The sequence below is a fragment of the Alligator mississippiensis genome, chromosome 3, assembly GCF_030867095.1.
Source record: "Alligator mississippiensis isolate rAllMis1 chromosome 3, rAllMis1, whole genome shotgun sequence".
NCBI lineage: Eukaryota > Metazoa > Chordata > Crocodylia > Alligatoridae > Alligator > Alligator mississippiensis.
The window spans coordinates 213,750,506-213,778,370 of record NC_081826.1 but is presented as its reverse complement, the minus strand read 5'-3'; the positions used below and the strand labels follow the sequence as shown (position 1 = coordinate 213,778,370).

General features: G+C 43.7%; 1 long non-coding RNA gene across 1 annotated transcript; it reads right to left on the bottom strand.

Annotated features, from left to right (window-relative positions):
• Nucleotides 1–342: 342 nt before the first annotated feature.
• On the bottom strand, nucleotides 343–27,865 carry LOC109280752 (uncharacterized). Its single transcript, XR_002087162.2, has 3 exons — nucleotides 27,690–27,865; nucleotides 3,522–3,625; nucleotides 343–534 (listed from the first exon to the last, which is right to left on the bottom strand). It is a non-coding gene; the product is annotated as an uncharacterized LOC109280752 (long non-coding RNA).

Here is a 27,865-nt window from a genome sequence, read left to right as displayed (position 1 = left end):
ACACAAGGCCTTGGAACTTGTCTGGTTAACCTTTGCAGGCTGTAAGCCTTTGTGGAACAGGTCAAAGTGTGATCCAGCATCATGAGCAAAATACATTATTGTGGTATTTTGTCCAGATATATATGTAGGACTATGATAAGCTTTCCACACAGTGTACTAGACATTATCTCTTCACCTTTGTAAATACAAAGTTGTGTTATAAAATGTACTGCCTTGAAGTTTGGACCCTGAATTCTGAGGTAGAAATTCATTATTCTGCAGACTTTGACATGTGTGATCGATGTTGATTTTAGAGTTTCTAAAAAAAAAAAAAGTGCTCTGACAAACAATTGAAGCACTTTATTAATGTTCTATAAAGGATGCATAAACCATCACATAGTTTTTTTTACTAGGATCAGCATGTTTTAAAAGGATGGTGGAGGCAGTTCTCTTTGTTGGTTGATGCATTGTACATTCTGCCTGTTAGCTGCTGCTTCTAAAATTATTTGATCTTCCTGGTTAAAACCATCACTTCTACATTTTATACATCATGCACTGTTGAAACAAAAGGTCCAAAGTGAGGAAAAGTAGTATTCATAAGGAGCTAAGAAATCAAAATCCAGAGCAGGCTTGGAAACTGCATAGCAAGCACAAACTCAACTTTAAAACAAACTCTTTCATTAAAAACCAAGTCACCCTATTTTTAGCCATTAGTTCTCCAGGATTACATAACTGCCCTGCATCTTTATCCATTAGTGCTATGTGATGCTGGCGTGTAGTTAGATTTTGGAAAACAAATAAATGAAGCTTTACAAAATCTAAAAGTGTTCATGATTATTTAATGGTTTTCTTATGATAGTACCTAGGGGCCCAAACTAGGTTGGAGCCTCATTGTGTCAAGTATTGTACAAATACAGTAAATGATTGTCAGTAAATCAAGAAACAAGAACTCTAATTTATTTTCTCTGTACAGCAGCCATTACCATGGGACTTTAGCTTAGAATATAGACTTTTCAATCACAGTTAAATGTAAATAGATTTTTTTTTTGGCTAAAAACTCCATTGCAATGAAAAACTATGGTATAACAAGCCCCAAAACAGACTATAAACAGAGTTAAACTGGCTAATTTAATTCCAGAACCTAAGTGAGGTAAAGTGAAACAAGAAAGCAGAAACACTGAAAAGTTTGAAATAATATTAAAAACCAGTTGTAATAATCTTGTTGTGGCAGGTCAGGTTCACCTGCTACCATACTTTACAGTAGGTGGTATGCCAAGTGCTGGATAGGCATTAAATAACCTAGCAATCTGTAAGGTGCAAATGGCTTTGGGCAAAAGAGCACCTTAATCTTACCTCTGGTGGAGGAAATGCCACAAAGAGCTTGTGGAACTCCATGATAGGGTTGACTGGGCTCTTTAACCTTGGTTGGCAGCCAATATAGAAGTGGAGCCCTAACAGATGGAAAAATGGATGATATCCTTTGATCCGGGAGCTTCTGCAATCAAGCTGCTTCCAAAAATATTGCCCCCTGCCTTATCTTTAGATTAAGCCAGCAAGACCAAGAAGGGGACACCACTAGTGTGTGGACAACTCGGTGTCTCCATATACACTGCCTAGGCTTTTGTGCCCTGAAGAGGTCATGTCAGTTTTCCTTTACCTTTCAACATGTTCAGTGAGCTAACGCCTCACTTGATACAATTCTATTTTCTTGCAAGACAGAGAGATGCCTACTACTAATGCAATAACCTTGGTAAGGGAAAGTGGAATTATATACACACAGGTAAAGGAAATCAGAATTACATACTTCTAGATTGTTCCAACTTCTACTAAAGTAAACTAGAAACTGAAGGATTGAGAAGTCTTCCGTAGCTGGCAAGAGGGAAGTTCATATCAACACCGAGAGCCTTCCAACCATTGGTCTACTAGGAGGCAGATACAACCCAAGAAGGCAAAGTATACTATGAAGAGGATTTTGCCAAGACCCAGACAAGTGGGTAATTTCAGCTTTCCTAAGCTAACAGGGCATCCTAATTAATTGAAGCTTCCTTCTGGAAGACCGAAACTTTATTAGTTGTACATAGTTGAAACAAACATGACTGTCTTTCGGAGTATCTATGCATGCATACATGCACACATATATATCCTCAAGGCCAGAGTCTTCTACCCTTATTCCCTCTGAGCAGAGTTAACACACTATGGCAACATACAGAAAACATACTACTTGCTATGAGCAAGAACTAGCCTGCATAGATCTCAAAACCTTAAAAGAGCTTATATTATTCAGAACCAGACTGAGCCTTTAGGTTGGAGGTGCAGCATCTGAAGGAGCTATGGAAAGAAGTGTGCCTCAGATAACACTTCCTTCTCATCTTGCTCTGTGATGCATGATCTGAAGAGTAATTTACTTCATCACTTTCCACAAAGGAAAAATATCTTTGTATCTGCTAGGCTGTCACACCCAGGACACAGCTAAACCCCTTCCCAGTTGCTCACAAGGGAAACATCTTTCACATAATCCCTGCTTCCTCCATTAAAGCAGGTCAGTATCAGTAGGAGCACCAAGGCATGTACTGAGAACTGGATGAGTATAGCTCACAAGACTCCTCTGTAGGTGGTGTGGTTTCATGCTAGGCTTCTCCTACACATAGTTGTTTCCAACTCATGATTGTGCCCTTATGAGTTCAGAAACTATGGAGAGCACCTGAGATCAATCATTTACTGGCCCAGAGGAAGTTAAAAGTGCCCAGGGAGCAGGGCTGAGAGAGAAAGGGGGTGGGTGGTGCCAAGGAGGTAGCACTGAACTGTGCCACAGGGTTCCTCTCTCTGGGCCTTGGAAGGACTATAACTGTGAGTTAACCCTTTGTTGATTGTATGACTGTTTGTTAAAGACCTCATTTTTGTTATGGACATTATTTTCTGGATGAGAGCAAAGTTGCCTCGGGAAAAATAAAGTGCTAAGTGACTACCTGCTACAGACCTCTTGCAGGAACATATATCATAAGCAACTTCTGGCAAGATTCAGCCTGAAGTCACTTTACTTTCCCCAATGAGTAAAAACTTCCAGCATAAAAACCTTTAAAGTGCCTTGTAAGAGGCTTAAAATTATACCAGTTTTACATGTTAAAAATCTGTCATTTTAAAAATTCTGAAATCCTTTTCATGACAGAGCATCTCTTGAGCTCATCATCTTTTTCTCCTTTGGGGATCTTAGCTAACTGTCTAAATGCCCTAGGACAAAAAATCCCCATTGATAATTATAAAAAACTTGGCAACAAACACACAGTTTAGGTAAAATATATGTGCTGAGGCAAGATGGCTACAAGCCAGGCTTCCCCTCCCTCAAAACTTCTAATTTATTATTTGAAAAAAGTATACTAATTACTTTCAGCGCAAGGCTCTTTTTCAGCAGACAGTCAAAACCTAGATAGCTCTTGCGCTGTTGCAATATGAGAAGAAAATACTGTGATCTGATTATTTTTTTGTGAAGACCCAAGTTGATGTTTCAGAGCTTTTGAAATTATACTGTAGGAAGTTATCCAGACCTCAGATCTGGGAGAAAATTCCTGTAGTATTGTGGAATTGCCATTTCCTGGGTTTGATCTCCATTGCTTCTTTGTGCAGCCCTTAGCACTTGTAGAAGGTGGGTCTGCAAAGAGGATATACAAAGATACCATTTGGATGCAGTCATATTATACACACACATTGCATAGCTATAAATGGCTACAGAAAGGACAGGGCAGCCAAGTATAAGTCCAAGACAAGAAGTCTAGAGGTACATAAAAATAAAAACCAGTTGTGCTTTGCTATTGTGCTACTCCAATATAGTTAACATGACTCCAAGCAAGATGCATTCTTACACTGTTCCTTCAGTAGCATTCCTGTCAGTAGGGGACTCTTCAATTTGCTGAACAGCAGCATTCTGAGCACAGTTGGTGTTACCCCAAGTATCCTAACACCTGATTAGATTTCAGCTTGAAACTACTCCAAAGAAAGGGATGGCCATTCTCCTTCTCTAGCCAAGCAGAGCTTGAAAACCCCAGAGAATGCAGTTAGAGCACATACTGGGGATTACAGGGAAAGGGAAACATTTTGAAGTGGGTGTGGATTTTACTGCCTTAAGTTTTTGGTATCAACAGCAGAATTTGCACTCTGGCTGAGTTAGCTCATCTTACAACCCAAGCGGGGAGAAAATAAAATCCCCTAAAGTAAATAGAGTTGGGGGGAATTCAAGAAAAAGGGTTTTTTGTTTGGTTTTTTTTAAAGCCTCCTCTGTAGTCTAGCCCCTTACAAATATTGTGTCTATCTTGTTTACATAAGAGAGAGAAATTCCTGTGTTTGCCTGATAGCCACAGATGATAGCAACCAAGAGCAGGCACTTGAAATCTGGTTGGTTCTCCATCAGCCTCATTAAATATATTTAATGCCTGGATTTCCAGTGACCATTTACTTCAAGTGGAAATACTTATACTTGTCCCCTGTGGACAATTTTATGTTTTAAAAACCTCAGAAATCACATTGTACTGAGGCAAATGTCTCTCTTGTAATAAAATTTACTGTCAGAGTTGTGAAACAAGTACAGCAGAACTGCAAATCTGTGCTGAAGACAAATTTTTTTTCCAAAACTACTCTGGCTAAAATACCTAGAAAGTAGCAACAGCCCTAAAGTCAGTTAAAAATTCAATTAAGCCATAAAATAAACTTTAGCTTCAAATAATTGTTACTGTTGGAGACCAAAACCTGAAAGAGGTAAGCGCTTGCATTTGTGTGTGCACGCAAACAACATACTTACCGTGCATGGCATAACCCAGTCCCTGCTCAAAATGCATAGCAGGCATTACTGGTACCAAGTTGTCACTGAAATGTTAATAAAAACAGGCCAGTTTTTTCAAGCAAGGCTGCCTAAACTAAGTCACTTAAATGCATAGTTAGAATCTTACATATCCAATTTTCAGAAGGAAATAGGTACATGCACAGCACCTATTGTTGTCAGTGATAGTTGTAGATAACACACCTCTAAGAAACTAGCTATTTATTTAGGGACCCTAGTATGGATTTACGTGCCCAATTTTAGCCATCCAGAATAAAGGTCTCCACAGTTTTTGTCCTTTGCTGTTGTAAAAGGATACAGAAGAGAACCAAGGTAAATATAGCATAGTCATGTGAATATATTAGTAAAAAAGCTCGTGAAAATATGTATACTTACTGAGGCAGTAAATGGTACCAAGGCACTTTATTCCCTCACCTTGGGCAGATTATGGTCCTGTCTACTCTAGGCTGCTTCTGCTGCCAAAACCTCTGCTAGCAAATTGTAGCTACTACAAGATCCATACTTAACTAACTCCAGGTAACCCACCTACAGCAGCTATGCAAGCTGGACAAAGCTGATCATGGAAATATACTGCCTGCTGAAGAGACTACAGCAGTCAGTAGTGAAGACTGGCCTGGCACAAGGGCTATGGTAATGACGTGGGCAGAGGTTTGTTAAGCCTCTACAGTGCCACGGGTCTATAATTCAATTGTAAGGGTTAATCTCTCAGAGTAGTGGCCTGTAGCCTAGCCCCACTCTGAGGCCGACTACCATTAATGAAGACAAACACAAAAGTAAGAGTTAATAAGCAAATCTGTATTATAAGCCAAAGGTATCAGCAATCATAACAACATGAACTAATCAACAACCATTGAACAGAACACTGTATACAAATATGCACAGAGAGCAATACTGGCCTGTCACCAGCGGTGGCAGCCAGGAGCACTGACACCCAGCCAGGAGCACTGACACCCAGGGCCTACTGGCCAGGTCCCTGCCAGACACAGGATTTCTATCCTTTCCTCCACAAGTGAAGTACTCAGAGACCTCTGAGGAGAAGGAGGATGCTTTACCCGTCCTATGGGGGGGGAACGAAGGTCAGTATCTCCGGTGGAATTCAGGTGTATCTTGGTGGACTTGTCCTTGTCCCTGCACTCACCACTCAGCATTCACACTCCCGATCTTCCCAGGCCTTTCACACATGGGCACCACTCACTCCTACCACATCCCAGGAGATTCAACACCACACAAATCTTTCGGGCTCTCAACCACTATGCCCAACGCATAGACACCTAGGCATACAGCCAGTCATGCACTGTCAGTCATGTCTACCTGCTCATGCAGCCTCTTGACACACGCACTCCCCACTGCACACACACATGCACTGAGGCAACAGTCAAAACCTATTTTATGGTGGCCACCTCACGCCACCTGTCAATCATGCCATTGGTCCAATCACAACTCCATTCATTCCAATGAATCAATAACATCACTTTCTTGGAACAAGCACATTAATTATTACTGTGATGCCCCGTGTTGGCACTGTGAGTATAGTCCCATCCTATGGCTGAGGTTCCCCCCAACTCACCTGCCATGACTTGATGGAATATGTAAAGAAGGAGGGGGTTCAGTGGTGTTAATTCCCCTGTTGACCCGATGGCAAGGTACTCATGGGTGTGTTGCGATGGTCTTGGGGGCTCCGCCTCCCCTACACCTCATCTACTCGCCAGCCACTCCAGTCTTTGGGCTCGTGCTCCCAGGAGGGTATGCACCCCACAATTGTGGGTCCAGTGTGAGGACCCACAATCTGGCTGGCCACCGGTATCTTGCTTTGGCCCTGAGACTCCAAACCCTGGCCTCAGGCTCTGAGCTGCTGTAATTAGGTGATCCTCACAAGGAAGATCGCTGCCTTAGAGTTCTAATGCTTCGGAGCTGGGAACTGAACATCCCCAGACATGTGCCAGCTACTGTCCCCACTCCTCTGCTGCAGGGCAGTGACTCCAGGACTGTTCCTTCTGGCGTACTGGGTCTTGGCACGCTTGGTGTGTCCCCAGCTTGCCCCCCTCCTCCCCTTGCCAGCTTCCAGCTCGGTTTTTAAATCTCCCGCCGCAGCATCCCCAGCTGACGTAATCAGCTGGCCGCCACCCAGCCCTGGAAGCAGCTGCTTGAAGAACCAGTGAAACACTGACTTGTGTGGCTTTCTCTCCACCCCCATCTGCCCAGGAGGTAAGTTTCCCGAGGCATGGGTGGCCCTGCTTTCTTTTTCAGGAATGCCAGGGTTCACCCCCAGTGCCTGCAAGTCCTGTGGCAATTTCCCACTGCCACAGCATTTGGGAATGCTGGGGTTTGCCTCTGGTTCCTCCAAGCCCCGCAGTGGTTTCCCACCACCACAGTGTTTGGGAACGCCGCGGTTCACCCCTGCTGCCTCTGATCCCTGTGGCAATTTCCCATTGTCACAATTACCACATAAACTTATTAACATAACATGGTGGAACACCTTTGGGGTGCTCACCACGTGACAGGGGCTGCCGTAGGCTGGGTCAGAACCCAGCAGGGAAGGCAGCCAAGTTGAGCCCCCCAGATCTCATTCTAAGGGTGGAGGTGTGTGGTGGAGCACCTTTGGTGGTGATTGCCACTTGAGGGCTCTCACAGACTCTGAGGGGAGCCTGCTTTGGAGGAGCAGCAGGGGATGCCTCCCCTAGGTACCATTTTAAGGGGGGAGGTGTGTGGCAGGGCACTGTTGGTGCCTGCCACTTTAAGACCTGAGCCAAGCAGCCAGCAGATGCTTGATTGCGGCATCCATTTTAGAACCCTGGCTGCCTATATAAACAGGTCAGTTCTCTGCTGGTGGGGCAGGCGGCAGCATTGCCTGGCTGCAAGGCTTCATGTACCATCCTGGCTGTAGGGGATGGATTGGAGGCTCCTCGTCCTGGTCATGACCTAAAACTGCACCCTGCTGGGAGTGGGTGGCCTGGTGGGGCTCAGTGGTGCAGGAGCCCCCAGGAAATGCCAGGCCAGTGATGACCCCGGTGAAAGGCAAGAAAGGGTGCCTTAACCCTAGCCATCACCTTCAGGTCAGTTTGTGTAACACTGGAGGTAGGGAGAGTGGGGGCCAGGCATGGCTGTGGCCACCTGAGCCCTGTGGGGTGCAATGCCCTGAGGAAAAGTAGTTGAGGCCAGGCATGGCTATGGCCACCTGAGTCCACCGGGGAGGGAAGCCCCATGGCCCCAAGTGAAGGGAGCAGAGTGAAGCCCCGAGTGAAAGCCCCAGTGAGGGGGAGGAGATGAGGAACCCCAGTGAAGGGAGAGGAAAACCAGAGGGCTGAGAGCCCAGTATGTTTATATAGAGAGAGAGCACAATGACCTGCTGCTCCAGTGGGGGAGCGAGAGTCCCTGTGAGACCCTGGAACACCAGTTGTGGTGTGAGTCACCCCAGCTCCCACAACCAGGTGGGTGGCCCGCTAGTAAGGCCAGAACGCAGACCCCAGGAGCGAGAGTGGGGCTAGAGGCTCAGAGGCCTGATGTAGAATACCTTCAACTGGTCAATGCTAGGGCCAGGACCAGAATGCTCAAAAGGGCCAGGGGCCCACCGCAAGGGATGCCCAGAGCTGAGGGCCTGGGGTTCCGACTGGCCTTGGAGGTGAGGCCAGGGCCTGTGTGTCCAAAGGTTCCCGGGGGACCATGCCCGAGAGGGAAAATAGTTGCAGGGAGCTAGGCAGCCCGAATGAAGGCAGGGTACACCCCTGAATGGAGGGATCTTAGAGGGGTCTTGATTGGCAGATTCTGAGGCCCAGTGTGGGACTGGTGAGATCAACAGCTGGATGCCATCTGTGCAACATGGGCTGTGGTGTAGGGGTGGTACGGAGCCACAGATAGCGCCCCCTGGCATCGGGGCATGAATGGCCAGCCTCTCGCCTTAATTAACATCTTAATTAAGAACAAGGCATGGCAGGTGAGTCAGGTGGGTGGCATGCCTAAAGGCAAGTGGCTAGGTGGGAGCCCCACTTTGTCACACATAATTTTTCCACTGTGTTGTTATATAAACTCATATGCCTCAGGTTCCTAAATAGGTCATAGTGTCATCAAGGTCAGAAGTTTAGATGTTCCAGAGACTTCTAACCTCTAGCCATCCTACGCATGTGTAATCAATATTATGACTAGTCCAGGACTCACACTGTTTAAAGTAGAAGATGCAGGCATGTCTATATACATCTTCCGCAGGTTGCCAGGTGGTGGTAGAAGCCTTCTTCAGTCAGAAGTGCCTCATTGCCAACAGAAAGATGTGCATCTGTCACTACAGGAGAGCCACAAATGGAGACACACAGCTTTGCTGGCAGAATCCCAGTTCTACCAGCAAAACTCTAGTATATATCAGATCAGGGTCTCAGTAATACAGGTATCCTATTTCTCACATTGGCTATGACAAAAACATACCATTAAACTTGATGACAATGAGTGTCTGTGCACAACTGTGTTAGATGCCTATATGAATAAGAGTACTGAGCGTGACAGCTGAAATTATGTCTGTGTGATACAGGTGCTTGCTGAAGGCCCTATGAAGATTAGACCAAGTGTTTTTCTGTATTTGTTTAGATATAAAGCTGTGTGTTGTTGCTAAGAGCCTATTTAAAGTTTAAGATGTAGTGGGGCCTTGTATAAAGTAAGGCCTAGTAAATTTAGCAAAGCCTTGAAGTAGTAAGGCCTTGTGGCGTAGTTAAAATTACCTTATCAAAGGAATGCAAGGCTTGTACTGCTAATTGGTCAGTCTAAGGACAGTTGAAGTAAAAGGAATCTGAGTGGTTGTACATTATCAGAACCATTCAGAAGCTTTAAATTGGCTGGAATATCTGGACACCATTCAGAAGGAAGATACAGCTCTGTAAAAAGGATTAGTTAGCTGTTCAGTGGGCCCGTGGACCTCGAGGAGCCCAAGAACTGGTCCTTCCTGGTACCCCTTTGAACAGTACTCTTCAGGGACACCTGACTTTGCTGAACTTTGTGAAAAGAGAAGCTCACTGTATATTAGGCATCAGAGGGGACTGCTGATAAGTTGCCAATTCGAATTGCTTTTGTCTGTCATTGTTTGTGTTGTTACTACGCGTAGTTGTGTTTTTGTTAAGTCAATAAATCTTTCTCACTTTTCTACCCCCGACCATACTCTCAATCCCAAACCCTCTGCAGGAGGCTGGGACAACTGTGTTTGCATGATTCAAAAACCTAGGTGGAGAAAGAAAACATTTAAATACCAGGGTAATAAAATGGAGCACTTGAAAGAAAGATAAGAGGTGCTGGGGAACCATTTTGACCCTGTGTGCCAGGTCTTATAAATCCTGGAAGGGCCTGGTTGCAATAGCTGTTATTGTAAAGAGTCTTCCTCATCCATAGTTTAATAGCCTCATGGGCTCCACAGGGCTAGGTCCTAGTAGTTTAGTTTCCCCTGTCCCACAGCACACAGCTCCTCCAGAAGAGGTTATTAATGCATTCTTACAAATGAAGACAAATACCCAGTATAAATCATAGCAAGTAACATGGACAAGAGGAATGTCCTAGATTAAAGTATCCTAGAGGAAAGAAGTGAACCTAAGCCTCTTCCTATAGGATAATACTATCTCCATAAAAAGTACATTTTCCCCTCTTTTTAGCATAAATTATAAGGAGTGTCAAGATATTTTATAGGAATATCACAGTGTGGTGATCTCAGATCTACTCCACAGATCAGGTCTGTTAGTCATTTAAAATGATTAAGCTCTAAGAAGCCATAAAATTGCTTCAGTGGATAAATAGTTCAAGAGCTGTGGTTATTGCTTTATCAACAGCTTTCCAATTGATCGGCTGTTCTATGCTCAGCAATATTCTCTCAAGGCCAATGCCTTCTGTTTCAGTTTGGTGACTACAGTAGCTTTCCTTTTATTGGCAGCTTGGTCCTGCTCCATCATAGCAGCATGCCACATTGCCCACAGGGGATTTGCATATTCTTCAGCTTAATGTTCTGCAGTGTGCTGTAAGAAAGTTTTGCTTCCACATCAGCTACATGGTAGGCTATGAATCTACATTTCTCTAGGGTTCCAGCTTGGAAGAAAAAAAAATATATATATACACCAAAACTGTCCATTGTGATCCAGCAGGCTGGTTATTTGAATTTGGATCATGCCATGTGTTCCATGTTCCCGCAGCTAAAATGAAAAAAAGTTGTCTGCATCAATTAATGAATATTCACATCCCATCTAGAAATTATTGTCTGGAATACAGATGAAATCTTCTCAATACTAAGCTAAAAGAAAATTAATCCATGCAAAAAAAATTCTTGGTTCAGCAAAGTGTACATAAGAAGAATCAGCAAAATGTTCTGCAGGCTCACAGAGGCTTAAATTGTGTAATTTACAGTTGTTTGTCTCCCATGCTATACTTATGCTAAGGCCAAAGTTCCACTAAAAATAAAGCTTGCAAACTGCTTTTCTGGCTTTTGTTAATTTCAATGAGCTCCTTCTAACATGATCTTTGTGTCATGAAAAAAGTTCATTAAAAAAAACCCAGTAGATAATTCGACAAGAGTAATGGCATAAAAGACAATTTCTTTTGGTCAGGATGGCATTTAGCTGAGCAGGAGGTTAGAGAACAGTAATTAATTGCTTAATTGTTGTGAAAGGACATGCACTAGAAAGTATGACCTTTCACTGACACTTCGTTTGAAATGGTACATTAATTATAACTGAATTTCAATGCGATTCCTATGGGAACACATGACATTCACACTAATTCTAGACAAGTTTATTGTGGTCATAGCTCTTATAATACATGCATTATTGCTAAACTAAAAGCACAGTTGTATTCCTATTCTGAATCTGATTTGAAATCTTTAGAATATTTTTATAGTGCCCTTTAGCCAAGAATTTCAATGGATTTAAAAATATTAAGCATCTCAGTGTGAAACTGACCTCAATGCAGTGTACCCAGAGTATATAATTAATGAAATGTCCATGAAAAAGGAAAGCTAGGAAAAAATAAAACAAAACAAAATGAGATAGACTAGAATAGTCTTCTTCTAGCTACCTGATTTTGTTCTAGCATGTGCATGCACACATGCATCTGTGTGTGTTTAAGCAAAAAACAAAGCCATACGGACCACAGAATTTGAATCTGATAGAATAATATACTTCCTAAAAGTTTAATATACGTTTGGACCCAGGACTTTGCAAGGGATTTCCTGCAGAAGTCTAAAAAATAGGCCCGATTCAGAATGCAATGCAGCATTCCAACTCGGAACAACAAAATAAAATAGCATAAGGCTACCAAGGAATTCCTAACCTGCAAAGTTTCCCTGGCTAATATGTTAAGCTTTAAGGGGTGCTATCTTTTGAGCTTAGCACAGCTGCTGTTGCTGCAGTGGGATCAGAAGGTATTCCCTTTCCAGATTTCCAAGGTTAGGAAAAATCTTTCCTCTCTGCTCACTAAAAGACTGCTCAGTGGGGGAAGCCAATCAAAAATACAAGACAGAGGGATAACCACCTGGTAGGGGAAGGAGACTTCTAGAATGTATACTACTATTTTTCCAGACTTTTTTAGGTAGTCCCATGCTAGGTGCAAAGTTCAAATGGATAGTAAACTTTTAGGAAGACTATTGTTAGATCAGATTCAAATTCTGCAACCTATGAGGTTTTTTTAAAATTTTTGCTTAAACACAAATGCACACTACAGTAATTGGTTTTTTGGAGAAAAAGGCAAGATGGCAGGAGCAGAGCGCTAGTTCAAGAAGGTGATAGTGCTCTTGGAGCTAATATACCTCTCCTCTTTTGTTGACAGGTTTGGTTCTGAGAAAAAAAAATGAGCTCTTTTATGTTTGTTTCTCCTTATTTATTTTTCTGTCACTTAGTATTTCACCAGGTGACCTACAGTATTTTTTCTATTTTTATCTAAGTTTCATACTGTCTCTGCCCCTTATATCTGCTGCTACTTAAATACTGATATTATTTTGTATTTATTTTTCCATACCATAGTCTGGTTTGCCACACTACTGTGTCAGGTGAGTCTCCTACCAGCCAATGTTCTCATGAAGAGGTTCACCAGGGATTAAACTCAGGTCACTTGTTGAAAGACTCCAATAGCAAAGACTGTCTGTGAGGACTAAGAATGGCATCCAGCATTAGGTAATCGTAATTCCAGATAACTATTTCTATTTAAATATATTTGAGACTTGGTAGGATAAATTGTGGGATTAGAATATTAGAATATAAAGGGATAGCTAGTTCAAGAAAAGAAGGCAAGGGAGAAAGGACTTATATTGTATGTTTATAACTGAGCAAAAGTCCAGGAAGAGGTGAAAAGATGACTTGTTGAATGTTTGTGGATAGAGACAAATGGGGCAAAATCATTGTAGGGAATTAGTATTGAAGATGTACTCAGGAGCAGCAGGAGAAAGAGAAGGACATTTTTTTTTTTAAATAATCAAGAGGAGTATACAAAGAATAGGTCTGGTGGTAGTGGCAGACAAACTGTTGGAAAAGCAATATGGCAGGACAAAGCCCTTCCCAGTATGTTCCAAGAAATGGATTAATTAACTTTGTTTTACAAGTTGAAGAAATTTATTAGTGAAGTTGCTATTTAGATTTGGTTATGATCAACAGGGAAAAATGTACTGAGGATCTAAAAGCTAGAAGGCAATTTGTCTAAAAATTACATGAAACAATAGAGTTCATTTTTCTAAGGAAGAGAATGAGCAAGAATAGTAGAATATGGATAATGCATTAAAATTTTAAACTTAAAAAACACACACACAGTCCTTGGGAAATACGTAATTAGGGTTTCTTAGAAAGAAACTTGTAGAAGAAAGGGAAGAAGTAAGAAATTGAAAGAAGTGAGGAAAGCTGCCAGAGACAGAGAGATTATATTAAAAGGCACAATGGCAAAATATCTTAATAGAGGAAAGACAAGAAGCATAGTAAAAACCGAATAGGTCTACTTCAAAGCCTGAAAAAACAGGAAATATCATACAAATGTGGAAACAAGGACACCATTGAGTAAAAATCAATGGGTAGTACAAGCATTTAGGAATAAAAGCAGATAGTTTAACATGCAAAATTGTTTACGATTAGCAAGGAACATAAGAAAACAACCAGAAAAGATTCTTTAAAAATACATTAAAATTCTGAGGAAGTCAATAGGAAAGACTAGTTCTATTATTTACTTGAGAATGAGTAAATAAATTATGGGTAAATAAAGATGACTGCGAAGACTGACACAAAAAGAATAATTGGGGTCAGATACTTAATGCAATTAATTTTAACAACATGATAGAAGCACAGACCAAACCACAGCGAGAACAGATTAAAGAATATTTTGGTACATTATGATTAAAATCACCCAAAAGTACTTTGAATAGTTCCCTAAGTAACCTCTGCACTAGTAGTGACTGACAGGGTGGGAGACCTTCCAGAGAAGGACTAGGAGGACTTGGGGAATCACAAGGAAGACTACAGCAAATCTAGGAGGACTTGGGGAATCACACTAGTCAGGATCATTTCAATATTCAGGAAGATACAATAACAATTAATGAATAAGCACTTACAAGATAACAACGCAATTAAAAAACTATCCCACATGGATCCTCAAGAATAAATCATGTCAAACCAATATAATCTTCTTTTACACGGTAACTAGCCTAGTGGCTTTATGATATAGAAAACCAGTTAGTACGACAAGCTTTCAACATTTTGAAAGCTCTTAAAAAGGTAGCTGTAATTAATATTAACAGTAATCCAAACTGAACTATGGTAGATCAGAAGTTGTTAGGAAAGTGAAAACAAGAATTCCACCATTTATCTTCCCCTACAGGACATATCCCTCATCTTATAGCATGAACCTGTTTACAGCATGCTATCAATGAGTAAAATAAATATGGAAAATGCTCTTGAATGGCTAAGATGGAGAGATACAGTTATTCATAATATCTACATTTTTGTCAGTGTAGGTTTCACAGTTCATTGGTAAATATGGCACTAACATCTCAATGGTGGAAAGAAAAAAAGACATGAAGCCATGCAATGCTAAGCAGCATCTGACAATGCAAGAAACATAACACATATAAGAGATGATGCAATCAAGCAATTATGGGATTAGCAATTAATATCCACCTCTTGTTTTTGTTTTCTCTGATCTTTGCCTTACTCCTGGTGTGGCAGCAGGGGCCACCCTCAGAGGCCAGAAGCACCAAGGACAGACCCCAACACCTCTGGTGAAGGGCTCAGGGACCCTGGCCCTGCAGAATAGGAGGGAGCCATGTGAGCCAGCATTGTGCTGGCTTTTCAAGCGGCTGTCAATCAAGCTAGGCTGTGGCTGGCTGATGATGTCAGCTGTGACCACTGCCACAGGAGATTTAAAAACCCCGTGTAACAGGGGGCTTTCTCGGGGCCAGTCTGCCATTGGCCCACCCACCTGTTCTGGGTCAACTGCCCACCTCCTCTTCTGCCATGCCTTAATGATGCATAACTATGGTGTTAATTAGGTAGGAGGCTGCCCATTCTTGCCCTGATGCCAGGGGGCGCTATCTGTGGTTCCGATCCTTCCCTACACCATAGCCCAAGCCTCACAGATAGCATCCAGGTGACATAATGCTCCTGGCCTACAGTCAGACCAAGCCTAGCCCTCATCGTCAGGCCTCAGACACACACACATTCATACCACCCTCCTCTCACTAGGGCCTCTCACACTCCACCCCCTCTTACTAGGTCTCTTTCATGCATCGACAACTTGTACCACCTTGCTCCCTCTCAGAGTGGGCCCCTTTGGCCATAAGCTTTATCTAGCTTATACCGCGGGTGGCAGATGTACCATCTCTTGGGCCTCTCCTGTGACCCTCACCAGGGTAGTGGCCAGCCAATTACCTGACTGGGGCCAAGCTTGCCCTGGCCCCTCCCCAGGGCAACTCTATACACTCACACACACATACTGGGCTCCCAGCCCTCTGGGTTTCCCCCTCACTGGGGCTCTACATCTCTGTCCCCTCACTGGGACCATGGGGCTTCCCTCCCTGGTGGGGCTCAGGTGGCCATAGCAGTGCCTGGCCCCCTTTTATCCACAATGTTGTGGGGGCTAGGGGTTAAGGCACCCCAACCCACCTTTCACTGTGTGGGGGGGACTGGCCTGGTATTTCCTGGGGGCTCCCACACTACTAGGAGCCCCACCATGGCACCCATCCCTGGCAGGGTGCAGTTTTAGATCATGCCCAGGACCAAGAGCCTCCTATCCATCCCCATAAGCTCTTGCCCTTACCTTCAAGATGTTTTGTATAGCCTTTCAGCCAGGCAGTGTTTCTGCCTGGCCTGCCAGCAGCTAACTACTCTGTTTAGATAGGCATCCAGAGTTCTAAAATGGCTGCTGTAATCAAGCACTTGCTGGCTGTTTGGCTCAGCCCTTGAAATGGCAGGCACCAACAGTGCCTTGCCACACCCTGGCAGAAGCTGGGTGCAGGGGGGAGGGCAGGAGGTGAGATATCAAGTTCACCAAGGAGCGACCCAGCCAAGCTGAACCCCAACATGATGCTTCCCCATCAAGAATGTGTGGGGGCAGCAGTTGGGAGCCAGGTGAGGCATCCCTACCCAAAACTTCATGGGAAGGGGCTCGAGGTAGCCCACCACTCCTAGAGCCCAGGCTGGGCATACTCAGCGTGTGCCTGCAGTGGGACCTGCAGATGCAGGCCCAGCACTGGGGCAGAACCAGAATAAGAAACAGGAGTGAGGTGCAGGCTGTGGTCACAAGCCTGCACTTTGAGCAGAGGCCTAGGAGTTAGAGATCCATCAGCTGGATACAAGAAGCTGGGCCAGGAGCTGGCACAGCAGCTCAACAGTGCTGCCAGTTGGTAAGTGGATGGGTTGTAGGGGAGAGCCCCAGGACCAACTACAATGAGTCTGTGAGTAATCTCCAGGCCAGGGATGAGAACACCACTGAACCCCTCCTTTTAGTTACAAGTTCCATCCAGTCATAGCAGATGAGCTGGGGGGCCCGACCCAGGGAGCAGGGAGATACCCACAGCACCAACTGAGGGCACCACACGTGGTTTTAAATCAAGAGAATCTAACCTTGTTTCTTGTTACGATCAGGTCACAAAATGCTTAGATGCAGGGGACAAGTAGATGTCATCTACCTGGATTTTAAGAAGGCCTTTGATATGGTATCTCATCCTATTCTCATACATAAACTGAGCAGCTGTAGTGTAGATGATTACACAGTCAGGTGGATGGCAAATTGGCTAATGGGATGTACCTAGAGAGTGGTGGTGGGCAGGTCAGCATTGACCTGAAAAGATATGGGCAGTGGAGTTCCCCAAGGTTCAGTCCTTGGACCAGTGCTGTTCAATGTCTTCATCAGTGACTTGGATGAGGGCATGGAAAACACTCTGTACAAATTTGTGGATGACACCAAATTATAGGGCAAAGTTAACACACTAGTTGGCAGAGTCCAGGTGGATCTGATCAGGTTAGAGAAGTGGGTAGAACAGAATAGGATGCAGTTCAACAAGGCTAAATGCAAAGGGCTGCACCTAGGGAGAAGGAATCACCAGCAGACTTACAGGTTGGGGGATGACTCTCTCAGCAGCACTATAGCAGAAAGGGATCTCAGAGTCATAGTTGACTCCAAGATGAACATGAGTCTTCAGTGTGGTAAAGTGATGAGTAAAGCTAACTGCACTTTATCATGCATTAACAGGTGCATCACAAACAGGACCAGAGAGATGATACAGCAGCTCTGATGAGCTCTATGCAGCTCTGATGAGGCCACAGCTGGAGTATTGCATCCAGTTTTGGATGCTGCACTTCAAGAGGGATGTGGATAACGTTGAGAGGGTCCAGAGGAGAGCCACTCATATGGTTAGGGGCCCGCAGGTAAGGCCCTACAAGGAGAGACTGAGGGACTTGAATCTCTTCAGCCTCCACAAGAAAAGCCTGAGAGGGGATCTTATGGCTGTCTACAAACTCATCATGGGGGACAGCAAGGGATAGGAGATGCTCTGTTTATCAGGGCACCCCTTGGAGTAACTAGAAATAATGGCCACAGAGGGCAGATTCAGGTTAGACATCAGGAAGAACTTCTTTCTGGTAAGGGTTGCCAGAATCTGGAATGGGCTTCCAAGGGAGGTGGTGCACTCCCCTACCTTGGGGGTCTTTAAGAGAAGACTGGACAAACACATGGCTGGGGTCATCTGAACCCAGCGCTCTTTCCTGCCTGAGACAGAGTGTCAGACTCAATGATCTGCTGAGGTCCCTTCCAACCCTAATATCTATGAATCAAGGCTCTTAGTCCCTGCTTGTCAGAATTAGTAGGCTATTTTGAGTATTGGCATAGCCAGTCATTGTGGCGCTGCATAATCAATATCCTCCAGTCTGAGGGACCTAAACATGTAAAGAGGTGTGCACATGTGTGTGCTCTCATACATGTGCACATGTTCACATACATGCAGTTAAAGTTTTGGAGACAACCTCGGCAAGTCAGTCAATGAAAAGTGACACAAACTAGGCTTAAAAGTCTAGTTTATTTCCTCTTCCTAAGGACTGCACTTTATTCCCAGTGCTCTCCCAACTATACAAGATCCTAGGCCACAAATGAGTACTGTGGTTGCCACAGGCTCTCTTCAAACTTGGTATGTGTAGCTAAGCTGTCTTCTCTGATAAGCGGTAATGCCAACTACAAAGAAATGTCAGTAATGAGACATTTGGCATGGTGTAGCAGACTAATAAAGCACTGAAGAAACTGAACTAATCCTACCCTTTTACAGATTCCTTTTACAGACTTTGTCAATTTGCTTAGTTTGGCCAGACTGCCCATTACAGCACTAGAAAATGGTGATCAAGGATTCTGTAAGACTGTACAGGTCTTCTTTTGCCATGACAGCTCCTATGGTGTAGCAGGAACACTTAGTAACTTGTGCCATAAAGAGTTCAACAGTTTAATTTGAGAAATAAATTCCTAGCTTTTGCCCAATCTTGGGGGGGGGGGGGGGGGGTTAGGAAGAGAGCAAGGGAGTTCAGTGGGAATTAATCATAGAAGAGACCTCAGGAGGAACTCTCCTGAGCTTTCCAGGCAATTGTATGCTTTGGGTAAAAATTTTAGGCTCTCCATCAATCCCTTAGAAAGTATGCTTTCCACAAGGTTTTGCTTTGGGGGGGGAGGAAGAGGGGAAGAGGGGTTGATTACCATATTTACTCAAATATAAAACAACCCAGAATGTACAACCCCCCAATAATTAGATTCTATATATATGAAAAATGTACAAAGTTGTTATAGTTTTCCAGGTATAGGATCTAATTATTGGAATCTGGCCTTGAATCTTTTCCCACCGGTACAGCACAGAAAATAAATCTGTGTGGTCAGGTTGCTCCCTTGTCAAGCCCCTTCCCAACTCCTTACTGTCAGATCCTGCTCTCCTGCACATAGAAGTGAGAGGCAAATTTGAAAACACTTAACTTTGAAATAAACATGCCTGTAGTAATTTGCACATAGTACCCATAGGCTTAGTTTATCTAGAATTGAAGCATATTACCTTTTTGAACATGCTGCAAATTTTAGCACGCTTTTAAGCAGTACTTTTGTACCTACTTATATATAGTAGAAACCATGCATGATATTATGTCAAAGCCAAAGCCAAAAGGCTTATGATTTACCATATAGGTCATTGGGCTGAACCCCAGAAGAGTTAGCAATGTTTTGAGCCAGTGCAACCCACAACTCACCACTGCTCAGTGTGTCTACGTACTTAGATACCTGCCTGACAAAGGATTCACATGCTAATTAACTCCCCCACTCATGACTGGAACTGTGTGTTGTTGTCAAAAGCCCTGGGTAAGTTTATATGCAGGCGAGGTACAGGGCAGCTCCACATCATGAAGGGCAGGGCCCCACCGATCATATGCATCAGGCTGAGAGCAGGTGACAGAGGGATTCTGGGTGAACTATTTGGGACTCATTTTACTGCTGTTTGTCATCATCTTGGTGATGTTTGCCAGACATTTTGGACTGGTAAAGAAATAGTAATCATTGGAAAAGGGAAAGAAAGGTACAGCTCAACTGTGGGAGTGAAGAGGAAGTCAAAATCTACACAGTGTAGTGGCTCACTATAAGCTGAAAAAAGATTTGGTATTGAGGGGGACTATGCTCAATGCACACTAACTTAACTATGTGGTAGATTCCCATCAGCATGTTTGCCCAATGTGAGATAAGTCATGCTCAATGTTGGCTGCTTTTAATCAACTTCATAGCTGATTTCTATGACTGAGCATGTGCTGCTTTTAGCAGCAGTTTAATGATCAACAATGTATTTGAAGAGATTTCCTTGTAGGCGAATGTAAGGCAAAGGGCTTTTCCACCCATGCTGTTTGGGGGAAAAAACTTTGCTTTTTATTCAAGTAAATACTGGGGGGTGGGGGTAAATAAATCTTTGTCTTGAAATTTTCCAGTGCTTTACAAACAGCCTGGCAAACTTTTACAGTTAGGCTTTCATCAAACTGCATCCCTACTGTGCAGGATTGTTACAATGGCAGCCTCCACAGAGAAAATAGCCCCACTCACTGAATTGGAGATATTGAAACACTGGCAGGTATTTCCAAAATCTGTTTTGAAAAGCTGCTTAAAGTATACACAGGATTCTCTTTTAGTAAATATTTATTTTGTTCCTCCACAATGTTATAGCTAATTACTGAAATTAACTAGGTTTTAGACAGCAATCTAGATATCTACTATGAATTACCACTATACAAACATTCAGGTTGGAAACTCCCAACATACATAAGCACTTTCTAAGAGAATCTTATAGGATAAAGCTGTCTGTATCCAGGCAGATAAACCCTTCTTGATGCTATTTTGTGTTGCAGCTGCTGCACAAAAGAAGGGTAAACAGTTGGGTCACTTTTGGAGTCTCTAGATTCCTAGATGAGGAGCTCTGAGCTAGGGAGTTTCCCCAGGTCAAGCTCAGAATTTGAGGCAGAACGAAATAATTATGGGTATGCTTAGAGATGGCACCAAACAGTTCTCTACTGAAACAATTGACATATACTACCACCCAAACTGGAAGTAATGTAGTCCTGTCCAGGGTTTGAATTACCCTTTGACTCTCTGGTGGGGTTGGGAAAAAAAAATTGGGCTGCCCATCACAAAGCCCTAATAAAACCAGAGACTTCCCCAGGTTATGATTTTTAAATCTTACAGGGGAGCTCTTGTCTTATGGGGGGACTCAGCCCCCCTGAGCTCCCCCATAATTCAAATCCTGGTCCTGTCTAGTGTGGTGTTGAGCAAGTGCCAGTATGCTCTCTCCCTCTCAGAAGCAATTCTGGTTCAGGAAGCAGGATGCATACAGTGGGAGCAACTGGTCTCAATACAACATGCTACCAGCACTGAGTGGTATACATACAGTGGATGTCTGGCAACAAGCCATCAAGAGAGACCCCAAACAGCAGTTTCTAAGTGGCAGAGCTGAAGTGCCGTCCTAGGTTTCTACAAGGAGTAGTCTGTGGGCAGCCTTCCAGCGTCTCTGTCTAAAATGTCCACCAAATTTATGTCCTTACAAATAAGGGAAGTATACTAGATATCCAACTCTGGGTCCCAAGTTTCTCAACCAGTTTGGAACTTACCTAATCTAGTCCCTGGAATCTGGGACTGACAATGGACAATATTCATAAAGGTTATTATTCCCAACTGTTCCAGCAATGCAAGAAGTCTTTCCATCCTCCAACTGCAACCTCCCCAGTTCAGTACCTAGACATATTCAGGTTTCCACATTCTTTCTGAGATAAAGATTACTCCCTTCTAGTATTCTCAATGGTATAGAATACCACAAAGAAAGCAGGGTTATGTCTTCATGGACTTTTGTACAGAACCATTCCTATACTAAGTGTACATCTACTCTGTATTGGCACTACTTAAAAAAATAACTCAATGACTTTTTGCCCTGTGACGTATTGGAGTTAGAAGACTACAGATAGGAGAGGCTTTTCTTCCTTCCAAGGACTCTCAGAATTGGTGAAGACTCAAAGGGGGCTATATTTAGGGCATTTATGGTTCTGCATAGCTATGCAAGACAGCTTATGAGAGAGTGGGGGGAAGGGAGAGTGTGTGCACGCATGTGCATGAGTTCAAGATGCTCCTTTGAAAAGCCTGTGTTCCTAGCTTTAATTACAATATAGCACTAGAGAGGTAAATTATGACAGCACCCACAGGACAATGTGCAGAGTGGATGGAGAAGACTGTAAGGGGACCACACTGGTCTGGGGACAGGGGACAATTGGACTCAGAGTCTATCTTTTCAGAAACAATGCTAAGTGACAGACCTAGTGTTCTGGGAGAGTGCCTTAGAAGTGAGACCCTAGACAGGATACTGCTCTGGATGCATGTAGTATCTAAAGGATAGGACCAATTATAACAGGCCAGTAACCCTTGGTTAGGAGACTCAGGAAGGGCTGTGACAACCAATTTGTACAGAGATTTTGGCCAAAGCATTCTCTCTCTTTTACATTTTGTAGAAACAGTCACTGTAATTAATGGTCTTATCACAAAGAACAAACTTTCTCTTTATTAAATATGTAGGTTCACTGGATTTTCTATAATGCTAAGATCCAGAATGCACACTACCAAGTTTTGAAGGGGTGACAAATTTCTAGACCCAGAAAGCTCCTAAGGCCTTCATTTTGTCCTCTTATCAAATAACATGATTACAGGGTATGAATAGTGTGTTTCCTCTGTAATGCTACAGCTCCTTTCACTGACATTCCCCATGAAGTTCCACACATTTATTTATATTGCTGGACAAGATAAGATACTTGGCACTCAGAACATTTACACAGAATGTCCTGCCGTATTAGCACATAGTGGCTTGGACCTCCAAGTATGACTAAGTGTTTGTTTTGATATATTACTAGGCAGTCATGAAATTTTATCACTTCCTGCTATAATATTGTGACTCCAGAATTACACTTGCACTGCATAATGAAAGACCTTCACAATTAGAGTCATAGAGACAGAGTCATAGAGACATAGAGCTGGAAGGGACCTCCAGAGGTCATCTAATCCAACCCCCGTGAGGCAGGTTCATTCCTATCCAAACCATCCCATATGACCATAATCTAAATTTAACATAACACTACTCTCAACCCTGACACAAAACAGACGTAACACCCTAACCTACCACAAGTAAAGCTGGGGAATAATGGCAGCCAACATCCTGCCTCTACAAAATGTCAGTATATGTTTACAAGGGTCCAGGTACAGGGCCATGCTCCTTGCTACAGAGGAAGGCAAAAATCCCCATAGCCCATACCAATCTGACCATGGGATAAAATTCCTTCCTGACCGCAAATATGGCAATCAGTCTGACCCTGAGTAGAGGGACAAGACCCTCTAGTCAGGAACCTCTGACTTTGCTCCTAGCAGAACTGGCACACCCCAGTTGAAGTTCTCAGCCCTAGCTGTAGCCAACACCCAATGCCTCCGAGGAGGCTTAAAAACACCCTAACACTTATGGCAGAAAAAAGGGCGGGAGGCAGAGAGGCAAAAGCAACCAGCAATGCCCAGAAACATGGGAAATACCAATAGAAGAACATAAACATAGCTATGCCTAGATCATACATGACCAGTAGCTGCCCAAACTCTTGTTGAACAGCTGTGGTGATGGAGAGGCCACACTTTCCCTAAGCAGTCTATTCTATTTCATCACTATTCTCATAGTAAAGAAGTTTTTTGGTATACCCAATCTAAATTTACTTTGCTGCAACTTCAAGTGATTGGGCTGCATCCTTCTCTCCACAACAAGAAGGAAAAGGTGTTTTCTCTCTTCTTTATGGCATCCCTTCAAGTATTTGAAGACTTCCATCATGTCCCCTCTGAAGTTCCTTTTCTGCAAGCTAAACATGTCTACCTCCTTCAGCTTCTCCTCATATGACTTGCCGTCCAAGCCCTTGATCATCTTTGTTGCCCACTTCTGAATCCTCTCTAACTTCTCCACACCCTTTTTAAAATGTGGAGCCCAGAACTGCACACAGTATTCCAGATGAGGCCCAATCAGAGCAGAGCGGAGAGGCATTTTCATCTTCCATGTCTTGCACCAAATGTTTCGATTGATGCAGCCCAAAACACAAACACGTCTGGAAGCTGTCATCAATTTGCTAAGAATAGTCTCATACCATTGCTATATATGCTTGAGTACCATGTACCTGAATGTATATAGCCAATTTGAATCTATCAAGCGTGACTACCCCTAACCCAGCCCATACAGAAGTTTCCCTGTACTTTTTCACTGAGTTAGTCATAAACCATCCACTTATTTTAGAGTTAATTAAACTTTAAAAAATATAAGATTAAAAGGGACCACCTGTGTGAAGTTCACTCCCCCGTTATTGAAGGCAACTGCATCAAATAATTCCTTTCATAAAGAGCTTTTAAAATTACCTTTACCCTCACTACTCACAGTAGAAGGCTGCTCTGATTCTTAGAAATCTTTTCATTTCCCACCTAAGTTATTCCCATTTCTTCTTGCACACGCATTGTCCTTTAGCGTGAATAATCATTCTCCCTTCCTGGTGTTTATGCTTCTTATTTACAGAGGGAGGTTATATCCCAACTCAGAGTTTGTTTTGATAGACTAAAGAAGTCAAGGTCTTACATTCCCCACCTTTCATATTTTTCATTTCCCTCCCCAATCATCCTTGTAGCTTTTCCGTATACCTCATCCAGTTTGAATTCATATTTCTTGCACATGGCTGAGCAAATTGTACACAGCACTCCAAAGAAGGTCACACAAGTGACTTATACAGTGGTGCTAATACTTCTCTCTCCCTTGCACTCTCTCTCTCTCTCTGCTGGAAATACCTTTTCTGATACATCTCAGATCACAGCTGTCTTCTTCATAGCTGCATCACATTAGAGGCTCATAACCATCCTGTGATCACCTTGTACAGCCACATCCCTCTGAGAATGGCTCTGCAGTTTATACTATTACATTTGACCTTGTTTCTGTGACTTCAGCTCTCCAAACCACTTAGTGCTTTCTTCATGATATTCTGATCCTTCTCTATGGATGCCTCCCAAGTTTGTGCCATCAGCAAATTCCACTAGCATTCTTCTATGTGTGGCAGGCTGGCCAGTGGGCTCACTAGCAGCCTGGATTATTAACTTGAGCTTGAAATGGCTCAGGCCAATTGGTGAAGCATTTCCACCAATCAGGAGGAGGCAGGAGGTGAGCTTGCCTCGCCCTGACCCAGGGGAAGGGTGAAAAAAAGGACCTGAGGGGGAACTAATCACTCAGGCTTTCCTATTGGTCCATTTTTAGTCTGGGAGTGGAACCTCCAGAAGGGATAAAAGCCCACATACCCAGCGCACAGGCAGCTGTCAGCAAGGGATGATGAAGATGGAGACTTATGAAGAGCTGGTAGAGCTGAGCAGCAGGGCAGAGCAGTTGCCCCAGAAGTGCCCAGAAGACACTTCTGCCTAGCAGGGAGCAGAAAGCAGCTGCATCCCCAGCCCCGCCACAGAGGGAGCTGTGGTGTCAATGCACAGATCGGTGCATGGAGGGTCCGGGAGTTGACGGGCTCTAGGCAGCTGCATGAGGCAGTGTAGGTCTCCAACCCTGCATGAGGCAGGAGACATCAGTGCATGGATTGGTGCACAGGGATAGACAGGACCTCAGCAGCTGCATGAGGCAGCACAGGTCCCTGACTCCACAAGTGGTAGAGGTCCCATGGTGCACAAATGAGTGCATGGGGCTGGTAGAGCTGAAAGGGACCCAAATGGCTGCATGAGGCAGCAAGGATCCCCAACACTGCATAAGGCAGGAGCTGGGCCATCAGCACACGGATTGGTGCACAGGGCCATAGAGCTGACAAGTTGCACAGCTGCACACAGTGGCATGGATTCCCAACCCTGCACGAGGCAGGAGCTGGCCTATCGGTGCATAGATCAGAGCACAGGGCCATAGAGCTGATGAGTCACCGCAGCTGCACAAGGCAGTGCAGGTCCCCAACCCTGCCTTAGGCAGGCACCCCCTTTGGTGCACAGCAGGCTAAGAGAGGGCCAAAAGGCCCTGGTGGCTGCACAAGGCAGCTCCAGCCTTCCTGTCATGAGCATGAACTGAACAGGTTGACCACCCGTGTGGGGGAGGACTCTGGGAGTCATGAGTTACCCAGGGAAAGGGGATTCCCCAGGAGAGGAGGGGCCTTCCTCACTGCAGGTGATCAAAGGGAAGCCCCTGAGGAGTGGGGACGATTCACCTCTTTGCACAGAGGGGAATCTAGGGCCCCTGTTTGTTAAGGGTGGTATCATGGTTACAGGCCCCTCCTAGTTGAGTGACCTGGGAGAGGGTAATGATGTTCTACTAGGTAACGGGATCTTTCCCTGGGTTGCCATTTCTTCTTTGGGCACAGCTGCTGTGCCGTTGTTGTAGTCTGGTTCCTTACACTGTTGGGATTCCTGCTGTAACCCTGCATCCTTATTGTTGTACTGTAAAGAGTTATAAGCTGTCTCATATTTTAATCTATTGTATTGGTTATCTGTATATGTTGGTGACTCTACTGATGTAACCTGATTGTGTGTGTTCAATTATTGTCCCATCACTGCTAGTTATTTCTCCTGTTGAATTGTTAATTAACCTGTGTTTTATCCTTAAGTGCTCCTTTGCCTGTTGCTAGACGGCTCTGCAGAGGGGCAGGGCTGCAGTCTAATCAGAAGACCACAGGGGATAGGCCAGTGCCTGAGTTTAGAGTTGAAAAGACCTATTGCCTGTGTAAACCTATATTTGTAAATAACCTATGTACATATGTGTGTGTATATGCCTCTATGTATGTAATTTTATGGCTATAAGTTTTATATTATTTTGTATCATTAAACCTGTGCATAGTTAAATATCACTAGGTGTCCTGGGTCTCTGTTCTACTCTGAAGGGAAAGGAGGCAGCCACGCTCCCCACAACATACATGCACACAGTGACATCCCTTCAATTGAAGAGGGGGTACCTTTCCGCATATCACTGGGGTTACATGTGCCTTCCTCATTAAGAAAAGCCTCAATTAAAATGGGTTTCAAGGTCAATACTAAAGGACTTTACTAGTAACCTACATTGAGCCTATATGTTCCATTACAACACCACCTGTCCATTACTGGTTTTTTTTACACACCTCACAGTTCTTGCCCTAATCTCCATCTTCACTGATTATTTTGAAATGGCACTATACAAAATGCTTTACTGATGCCCAAATGGATGTTTCTTTGAGGCTGCTGCACTTCTGGCATCCCCATGAGACACACTGTGAACGAATTCCAAGTAATACAAACAGAACACAACTAACTTGAACTTGGCCAGCTGGTCCCTCAACCAGCTTTTCCTTCTGGCCATGTCTCTGGAGCAAAACTTCTCATTTGTTACTGTGTAAGCACTGACAGTTTGCTTAATGCTGTATAAGACTCTCAGAGTATAAGTTGTCACTGCCCAGATAAGCTGCATCATTCCTTCAAGTAAAATGATCAAATTACCTTGTTTTACCATCTGGTATTTATGCCTTTCGTTCACTGGTGCTCCATTGAAGCCTGCTGCTCAGGAGGTCTAGATCCTAAAGCTTTAATTTGCTCCACTAAGCAACTAATTTGCAATTGTACTTGCTTTCAAGTTACCCAATTAGCTTGTGATGTTTGAACAGTTTGCTATTTAAGACCACAGGCTAATTCAGTAGTCAGGATGATTATTCTGTTGATTCAACTTCTGCAAGCCACTTCAAAGTCTATCTTCCCCCTCCTCAAATGTGCTCAATAAATCCTGCCACACAAGAATTGTTTGGTAAGCCCAAAAGCAGAAAGTCTTCTAAATAATACAGTATTGATCAAGGTTGAGTTTTACATCACTTTTCATTGCAATCCTTAAAAAGGATTTAAACACACTCACCACAAGATCTTGGCCTCATCCCAAAACTCAGTAGGTCCAGCTCCGGCCAGAATTCAGATTTCACGTGAAGTTTGGCACCAGGCAACTGGAAGGCTGTGAGACTGGATCTTAACTACTTGTGCTATTACCTGGATGGACAGAAACAAATTCATTTTTTTTTAAGTTAAATGCACAAA